Source organism: Vigna radiata, chromosome 7, assembly GCF_000741045.1.
Source record: "Vigna radiata var. radiata cultivar VC1973A chromosome 7, Vradiata_ver6, whole genome shotgun sequence".
Lineage (NCBI taxonomy): Eukaryota > Viridiplantae > Streptophyta > Magnoliopsida > Fabales > Fabaceae > Vigna > Vigna radiata.
The window spans coordinates 33,795,032-33,805,141 of NC_028357.1; positions in this window are offsets into that span (position 1 = coordinate 33,795,032).

Genomic DNA, 10,110 nt, shown 5'->3' on the forward strand with positions numbered 1-10,110 from the left:
ATTAAAGGATATTAGGCAATCAAATATTGTGTTAGTTATAATTTAGATATTATTTTAATTTGTGCAGATTTGTGCACCTGTCATTCCTTTAATAGATGAAGGATTATAGGATCCTTATATGTATATATATGGTACTCTACTCTTTGAAATAATACATCAGAATTATTCTTTAAACCTTTTATTACTAATAAAAAGAAGGAGAAAGAAAACGGTATGTTAAATCACTCGTATCACATAATGAGACTAAATAATCCATGTTTAAGAAGAAAATTAAAAAAAAAAAACTAAAGTTCTCATTCTTTATTTAGTAATAATCCTTACCTTAAGAATTTAAAGAACAATTGGTTCATAAAAAATAATGTCCTCGCAAACTAAGAATAATAACCATCTTTATCGACCACATGATAATCATGTGATTATTATTTGTTTGTTCAAACTAACTCTCTTTCGTGTCACTAGATCAAAGAAGTAACTATGAAGACATTTAGTGATACAAGAGGTGCAATAAGAAACATGGGTGATTTTAATACAACCACTGAGGTTTTGCAGGAAGAGAATCTATAGGTTTTGGAAAGAAAGCAATACTCACAAGTATGAGTTTTTCTACTAAATAATCCCACGATGAATGATAAAATCGTTTCATTTTTCAATGAGGAGCTGAACGAGGTATTCCTTCATTTCGCAATATCAGTAATCATGATAAAGAAAGCTTGACTAATGGCTACTTTAGGTTACACTTGCTTGGGCCATTATGTCTTATGTGATTTTCTTGAACCATTATTTGACAAAGTTTTATGGGTTTCCTGAGGTACAATGTTATGATAACTCAGGGAAGTCATAATCTTTAAGTCTTAAGTTACATTTATGTCACCTTTGCAGATGGTGTGTCATGTTGTGAATTGTTAAGTTTTATGGATACCTACACGAGATATAAATAAATTTGTATATAATGACTGAAAATAAAAATAAACCTTTTTATAAATGAAATGACAATTTTTTTGTTTGTCGTTGGGTGATGTTATTTTGATTGATATATCCTTTAAGAATATGTTAGGTTCACAATGTGGAGACATATATTGACTCCATGATCATCAAATCTACACCAGCAAGTCACTATGCATGTCATTTGAAAGAATTTTTTAACATTATCAGTCAATATAAACTCAAGTTGAATGCAAATAAATGTGCATACATAGACATGGAGAGTCCCTTAGTATCAGTTGACTATATCATAAAACGGTACAAAATGAAATCTATATTCACTATTATTTTGATATTTTTTACATTTAATGTCAAGATATTTCGACATCTTGATCGGAGACGTTAAATTAAGGTCAGAATAAAAATTCAACGTTGAAGGATGTTTGTTATAGAGAGTTCAATGTCAACTTACAATGATAACACGATAGATCAATGTCTAATTAGTGTCACTTCTAAAAAAATGGGCAGCATTTGATATTTGTTAATGCACTAATAGATGTCAAATGTTGTCTTTTATTTTTTAAATAACTTTTTTGTTGTTACAATTTTCTCGAACCTGGAAAAAAGAAAATGTCTAGAACAATTTTAAATGTTTTTAGCAATGATTCAAAACTAAAACTATGAACTAATCAAAACTAATACTAAAACTAAAATTATTAAAACTAAACTAATCAAAGTATTGAAGCAAAATACAATCGTTATTATGGATCCTAATTCCATTGTTTCAGAAGATAGGTTGCTCATTCCTGTCATACCTTTTTATTGTGTCATACATTATAGGTGATGAATTCTTGAAGTGTTGCAAAAATAACACAACTCCGTTATATATGCATACTCATGTTTAAAGTTTAATATGATTTGTAATATGTGAATGATATATATTATTACCCTAGTCAAATCATCTTTAATTCCTGTTCAAATGATAGTTTTGATCCAAAACATGACATAATAGCCATATGTCCATGATTTTGACTGTTTGTTACATTAAGCATGGCAAAAAAAATAATCACATACCAACGTTATAAATTGACTTGCGAAAATTAATAACTTAAAGATCAATGAGTTTCAACCTTTGTTGTGCTCTAGGCTACAACTCCAATTAAATTTGAAACATTTGAACATAGGTTAATATTAACATAACTAATTAGATGATATGAAAAATTTACACTTACGTTTGTAACATGGATTTCAAGTCAAGTTTCATATTCTTTTGCAATGAACAAAATCATAGAATTGTGCATTGTCTTAGTATGATGACCATTAGTTGCCAATTTTCCTTATCATGAATCACAAATAGTTAGTCGATTAATTAAGTAAACTTTCATAAAATATTACATTCAGTAACACATATCCATCAATGTATGGTGCATGATACATCTCTTTTTTTTACTTAAACATTCATTTTTGAAAATATGTTTACCAAAAGGTTGAATGGTCTGAGGTTCAATAAATCTATATATGGAAGCTCGGTCTTGATCTTCACGATTGTGTTCATGTACTTATAACATGAAAGTTAAGTATATATATATATATATATATATATATATATATATATATATATATATATTAAAAATTAACAATTCCAAGATTTAAATATGGAAGACAATACAAAAAATTTACATGAATCATAGTTGTATTATTGAAATGTTCAACATCATGTCTCCTTTATTGACCTCTAGTATCATTTAGAGTAATGTATACTAGGATATGACACTAGAGACCAAATACCCTTATATCTCGCTCTAAATTTCCTAGTCTTTTATTCAATTTGTGTAATCTTGTAATGAGATTTCCTAAAGGATCATCCTCTACTTCTATCATTTTATCATCTTCTTGGATAACAGGTTGACACATAGCTTGCTTCTCAGGATGGAAGAAATTAAACAAAGATTTCTACATATGAATCTTTTATTTATAAAATGTTATACAAAAATACTAAGAATAACAATATAATACTTCTCATGGGTCAAAGTATGGCATGATCAATATTTTAGGCCAAGCTATAAATGTGCCTAAGGCCTCCCCACAAATTAGGTTTTTGAAGTTGGCATAAACACTCAAGCATAAAGATCTCGAACTTCATCAATCGTCACATGCATAGTGGGGTACTAGAGAAGCATCATGTGTTTGTCCTCCTTTAAGTTATCGTCCTATGGTCACTATGCGTGGGAAATTTCCATAAATCAATAGCTCATACTAACAAATGTAGTTAATATGATCCGCAATAGAGAATAACACTAGTGCAAAAATAACACTTAACGTCACACATTTTACGTCATGCGTTTAACGTCTAACCAAACAAAATTTAACGTTAAAAATGACCAGTGACAGTTTCGTAAATAAAAATACTCTTTAGACGTCGGCTCCCCCACTTTAGACGCCAAATTCTTTGAGAAAGTAACCCAACAAGTAATTCTTTTATTGCATTAAAACGTCTGCTCCCCTCCCCCCGACATTTAAATGTCATTTACACGTCGACCCAAAAGTCACTTTTTTCATTCATTTAGATGTCGACTACCCTAAATCAGATGCCAAATAGTCTGTGAAAGTAAACCAAAAGGTACTATTTCATTGCCTTTAGACATTTTGTCCCCTCCCTCGACGTCTAATTTGAATATAGATGTGGCCTACCCCCAAATCAAACGCCAAATAGCCTCGAATAAACCTCATTTTAAGCGCCAAAAATTAATTTTTTATTGACTGGAACGTCGATTGGGTGAGGGCCAACAAGTTAAACAATTTAGACATTGGCTAAGGGGAAATTAATGTTAAATGTTATGTTTTTACACCTACCCAAGCTCAAACAACAGTTTCGCGTTTCTACTCTCCAGCGTATTGTTCATCTTCTTCCTCTTGTAACTTTCTTTTGTCATTAACGTAAAGGTGTATTTTCTTTCACTTTTCACCTATTAAAATCATTTTGCACTGATTTTATTACATTTAAAATCATTTGCACCAATTAAAATTTGTTTCCGTTGGCTTTTTGGTATAGTTCTTGAGTATTATTTCGTAGGCCTTCGTGTTTACGCTTTCCATCTCCAGTGCTTGCTTGTTCCCATTCTCATTGGGTGATTTCCATTTTCAACCGTTCAAGAAAGTTAGTATTTTGGTTGATTATTTGTTTTAGTTATAGAATATGATATTGAATATTGGTTGTTGGTGGTGTCATTTTTAGGTTTTGTGTTACACATTGAGTATGCATAATGATTCATTAAGTTTGATGTCTTAATTATGATTGTATTATGAAATCATTGAGTGAAACTTAGTTTCCATTTGAGATTTAACACAAACGATTGAACTTTTAATTGTTTGTATTAAATTTTGAATTGTCCGATCGGACAGTTTGGAAAAATTATTTTTCATAATTTGCTATAACATGTACGTTGGAGTTTATGGATAAATTTGATAAAATTTCGGTTCAGATTATTCGTATTGTTCTCTGGATGCATATTTGATTGTGGTCATCTGTGTTATATTTCGGTTCAGATTATTTGTATAATGATACTTACCTTTCATACATTACAAATGAAATTCAACTTTAAACATATGCAAAATAATGAATTTGACTTGATTTTGTAGCGCTTCAAGAATACATCTCCTATATCACCAGACACAATTAAGAAGATACGACAAGAGTGGACAACTTATCTTCTGCAGAGATGGACTTAACACTCATGCCCATGCCTTTAGGAAGACTTTTATGTTTGTTGAACATTAATTAGCTTAAGCTTGAGTTTATGTTTTGATAGTTTAAGTTTTGGATTGTTTTTTAGATTGTTTAGTACCGTGTTCACTTGAAACACATAGAATATATTATATTTTGATGTGATGGGATCATTTTATGTTTTTCAAGTGTGGTTTTATTGTAAAAATATATTTATTTAAAAAAAACACAACTTGGAAATCGATTAGTACACTATCCGGCGTCTATTGACATGCTAGTGCACATCTGACATTTATTTTGTTCCTAGTGGCTACCCTTGGATTTTGTCGCTGAGTAAGGTAGAGTCGCGCTCAGCGCAGCTTGATGACGATTACAGGGACATCCGATATCAATTGCAATGTTTGGCCACGTGTAATCCAATGTCAATTGACGTCCAATCTGGCATCTGATGTCACATTGACATCTCCTAATATGATGTCGAGGAGGAGTCCGACGTTAAAAGCCTTTTTTGCATTGGTGTAGGCCTTTTTTGCTCACATGACGTCCTATTGGAGCTTCACAGAGTAAGTCCATGTTTCGTTGGGTCATCGACTGAAGTTTTTCTTTAAGTGTTCTTTGTATTTTTTATTATGTTTATTGTGGTTATTCCATGGCGTTGCTCTATAACACTTATGTGTTGGTTGATCCTTTTCTCTATTTTGAGCTTCAACTTCCTCAGTGCCTCTTGACTCAAGGATTCATTACTTTTTTGTGGTGGGCCAAAGTAGTCTCGAAAACCAATTGCATCTCCAACTCCACCCACGCGATCCAGGTGCTTGGACTTTCCAATGGTCTTTGTGAGTATATTGTCCCTACCTTAGCCTACAAAGGAACCCTAAGTTTGTTGCTCAACTAACTCATCCTACACCACATAATCAAGTTTGTTACATAAAGCACTTCATATGGACTATGATTTTGGGTTTAGAGTTTGTACTTAAATTTTTTCAGATATCAATTGAACTTATTGTGATGTCATCTACCCATCAGATTTATTCCAAGCAGTTTTCCACATATCGTACCTAGCAAGTGCAGATACTAGGTAAGGGGACTTAAATCCTAAACCCTGTGCAAAAGAGTTTCTCATTCTTTTTTCCAGTAATCGATAGCCACCTTGCAAGAGTACGTGTGGTGCATCATTAAGCTTTTGTTTTTGTTGGGATGCTATCCTTTTTTCTTCACCAACATAACATACCATGTCTTTTAAATTATCAGTCATCCATTCATCCACATAATCTGATCCACGTGACATTTTAGGCTTGTGTAATACTTTTTCATGCTAATTCCAAATTGTATAACTCCTCATTATATAGAATATTAATATATGATCACGTATGTATTCCAAGTCTTGATGTATTTGATTAAGACAACGAACACAATGACAATAATATGTTTCGTTCACAAAGATTGTGTGTTCTTAAACATATTGTAAGAGCTCAAAAAACACCTTTTCATACTCTTCACCGATGTGATGTTCATTCATCCAGCTTCGGTCCATACTATGTTTGTATCATCAATCTCAATTTTTTTTAATTCTCACAAGATTAGATTCTACCTATTAAAAAATATTTTTCATAATTTGCTAACATGTTTATGAAGAAGTCTAACATAATAAATTTGATAAAATTTTGGCAGCATCTTGTATATGTCTCCAAAATACATGAAATGAAAGTGATCACTCATGACCACAATTAAGTATTCATCTAGAGAACAACACAAAATGATCTCAACCAAAATTTTATTAAATTTATGCATAAACATCAATGTACATGTTATAACAAATTATGAAAAGTAATATTTCTAAACTATCCAATTGGACAATTCGAGATTTAATATAAATGATTAATGATTAAAAATTTAACCATTTGTATTAAATCTCAAAGGAGAACTAGGTTGACTTAGTGTTTAACTATCATTATAATAAATTTTAATAAAATTAAAATTATTTAAATATACAATTGTATTTAGAAAAACTATATATGAATATTCGATATAATAAAATTAAATAGGCAAAAATAATTATATAATTGATTTTATAGTTGAAATCGTGAATCACATATGAAAAATCAACGTTAGTGAATCAAACCTGCATAGTGGTGAAAAAGAATTAGAACATTCTTTATATATAGAATTAAAACAAGGGAAAAACACGAATGAAAATTCTGACTGGAAAATCCACTTTTCTTTTGTTTTCTTATGTATATATATATATATGGTCCTAGAAGGATCATGATATTTTGACAACACTTTTTGACAATTTTTTTGACAACAATATACGTGTCATCACTTTATTGGTCTATTTGAATTTATGTTTTAAAAATTGTTTAAAACGGACCAATCACAAGCTGCCACGTATGTGTTGTCAAAAAGTTGTTAAAAAAGTGTTGTTAAAAGAACTTTTTCCGTCTTAGAAAGAGGTAGCATGACGTAGCTTTATTTTATCATCTTCATCATTTTGTATTTTGAAAGCTAAGTTACTATATACTTTCTAAGTTGTTCACGCATTTATCCACAAGGTACTGATTCTGCACGAAAACCTCAACTATTTTTATCTAGAAAGGTGAAAAAGCATAAATAAATATAGATGTCCTAAATGTTGTGTATCATGGTCGCGGATGCTCCTCCGGTGAACCTAATTTCATTGCTCATTGTATAGTATAGTATGGATCTACTAGGATCGATTAGATGAATCGACCAGCTTGGATGTTGATTGGTATGCTGATCCTTATAGCTCTTCAACTTAATAATAATGCTCAACAGTAACGTATTAGACTATAGGTTGATCAATCATAGGGTCATTATATCAATCGTAGTTGATCAATTGTATGATGCAATTAATAACACATCTAAAAACAGTTCATGATTGAGTCAAATTTAGATAATAGTAAGTAAAAACTCATTAAAAATAATATAAATAAGGTAATTGGCTATATTTATTATTATATTTAATATTCTTATGTTTGGATATTTATTAACTTAAACATCAAAGTGTTTTTTTATAGATACTGTCTAAATGATTTTAGACAACAAAGATGAACTCATTGAGTGACTGATAGAAAAACATAAACACCAAAAGAAATAGTGACTAATAGATCCTATAGAAAGACTCATACATTAATGTTTGTTTTTGTTCTTCGAAACTAATCCTCAATGTGAGTACTAAAAGAACTAAACAAATAACTCGTATTAAACCATGTAATTCATTATAAATTGACAAATATTTAAGGTGTAATCATTTAGATAGTTTTTATTTTTAGTGACTTTTCTCAAATCAGTTTCTTATTTTTTTTTATGTCAATTAAGTTCTTATTTCAGAAAAATTGGAACAATTAGGTCCTTATTGCTAATTTCGTACTAACACCATTAAAGAGGTGTTACGTGTCAACTCATGTTTTTTTTTTTTAATTTTTAAATATTTTATTTATTTTTTATTTATTTTTTAAAAAATAAAATAATTTGCCACGTCAAGCTAATATTGTGCCAAGTGGTAATGATAGTGTGACGTGTACCACGTGTTATTGTATTTATCTCAATTTGATTCTTATATTTTTATTTTGTTTCAATTTGGTCACTGTATTTTTATTTTGTCTCAATTTGATCCTTGTATTAAATGATTAAAAGATTAAATTAAATATAACTTTTTTCTCAAAAGGATTTAAAGAAAGTTGATGCATGAATAATTTTAGAAAATTTAACTAATGAAATAATATGTTTGTATTAAATGATTAAAATATTAAATTAAATATAACTTTTTGCTCAAAAGGATTTAAAGAAAGTTGATGCATGAATAATTTTAGAAGATTTAACTAATGACATAATATGTTTTCCAAATTCTTGTCTTTAAATCGATTTCTCTTAAGAGAATTTTTAATGATGATGATGTATTCCAAGTTTTAATGTTTAATTCCATAAACTTTTTTATGAATTGTTAAGGAAGTACTAAGACTATTTTTGTGTACATCACCTTTACAAAAATATTTATTATTGAAATGTTAATTTTTATAGTTTGCTCATTCATATTATTTAGGTGAATATATTTCATTTGTTGTTTAATTTTGTAGAAAAAAATTAGTTTCTATATTTTTATTTGTCTAAATTTAGTTTTTTTTTTTGAAAAACTTTAATGCAATTAAGTTATTTTCGTTAGTACTACATAAATAAAAAAAAATGTGTCATATATTAGTTCGTAATTTTTTATTTTTTTAGTAAAAACTAGCAATTTGTAAAAAAGGTTTTGTAAAGATTTATATACAAACTAAATTTTGTTTGGATTTGGAAAAGAACAAATGTTTAATTTTAAAAAAAATAGGACTAAATTGAGACAAAATAAAAATACATGAACCAAATTAATACAAAATAAAAATATAAGGACCAAATCGAAACAAGTACAATGACACGTGGCCTAACAATAACACATGGCACTATCATTGTCACGTCACACTATTATCGCCACGTGGCACATGTTATCATGTGGCACCCTCTTTAACGATGTTGGTATAGAACTAACAACAAGGACCTAATTTCTCCAATTTTTCAAAAACAGGGACCCATTTAAGACAAAAAAAAATGATGGACGTATTTGAGAAAAGTCACCAAAAATAGAGACTATTTGAATGATTAAACCAATATTTAACTTATTTTCTTAATGTTCCTTCGACAATCTATGGCTACACTAGTATTGAGTTATTCATATGGGAGATTAACATGAAAATTGAAAATGATTAAATAATAGAATTAACAATGACAAATAAATATATTTTTGAGTATTGTTCATATTTAGTTTCAATTTTGACGAGAAACCTTTATTTTATCTAGAAATGGATGTAGACATAGATGACCAAAGTTAATGTGATATGGCCCACGTTAGAGTCTTCTTATAGATATATTACATCGATTGTCTTATAATGTAATGTAATGTCTTTCAATAAGTTTTTAATTTCTACTGTAAGATACATATTATATGAGTTTGGTCATAATTGTAATATTTTTCTATTTTTTGCTGATTTAACCATCAATGTAAAAACTATTGAGTTTATTATATAATGATCTCTAATATAATGATGGAAAAACTTTATACGTATCATTTTTTGAGTTTATCACTCTATTCAATGAGAATGCATATCATGAGTTGCACAATGTATATTTCAGATGATGACAATAGCTTTTAATAGAGAGAAAAATCAGTTCCATAATGTATATCCAAACCAGTCATGTGATGATGAGAATAACTTTTAACAGAGAAAAGTCATGTCCCTGTTTTCTCTATAATAGCATATGCACCAGTCTAGTAAATTATTCTGCTGAGGCGGTTGAAATAGAAAAGAAAGATTAAACCAGTGTAGTAAAAGTTGTGCTGGATTACTTATAGGATTAACAAATTTAGAATCTAATATGAACAAATTTAGAAGAAACGTATTTGTATTAGGTAT